This window comes from Phalaenopsis equestris, unplaced genomic scaffold (assembly GCF_001263595.1).
Source record: "Phalaenopsis equestris unplaced genomic scaffold, ASM126359v1 Scaffold000301, whole genome shotgun sequence".
In the NCBI taxonomy this organism is placed as follows: Eukaryota; Viridiplantae; Streptophyta; class Magnoliopsida; order Asparagales; family Orchidaceae; genus Phalaenopsis; species Phalaenopsis equestris.
In genome coordinates, this window is record NW_018164743.1 from 2,323,395 (window position 1) to 2,324,087 (window position 693).

The window sequence follows — 693 nt, forward strand, 5'->3', positions numbered from 1 at the left end:
ATTGTAAGAAGAAAGAAAGAAAGGGAGATAGCCTGAAGAAAGCTAAGTACTTAATAGTATTATGTCATCATGTACTTATATTACCTCTTTTTAGTGATTGAAGACATTCTTATATTAGTGCTTTACAAAGCATATTGGACATTTTCTTTCTAACGGACCAACATATATCTTATTGGGCTTGTTGCTATATTTACCCCTTGGCACTTTAGATTGCATTCAATATCAATGCTCTTGTTGTGAAGTTAGCTCGAGTGACCACTTCTTTTGCCCTATACTCTTTTGACCACTTGTTTTTTTGAATCCAAACACTTACAAATAGCGGGCCAAACCCCACTTTCACAGTTGCGAGCCCATGTGTAATTCGGCCTGGCCCGGTCAACTCAGGGCTCGACTACACACGCTCCTTATCCTTCATACAGACCCCAGTGCTCCCTTCTTCCACCGAAGCCATGGCTTCCAGCACATCGACCATTATTTTCTCCTCCTCGTTGCCTTCTGGATTTCGCTTTCGCCCCTTAATCTCTGGCTGTCGCGCTTTTCTCCATCTCGGTCATGGCGGCGTCACCAAGCGAGCGGCGCGTTCACTGGCTATCCGTTCCCAGAGTCTAGATTTATCGGGGTCCTTCTTTGATGGCGGAGACGAAGAGGGAGAGGGGCCGCCGTTGGGTCCCACGGCGGGCGCCCCCATTGCGG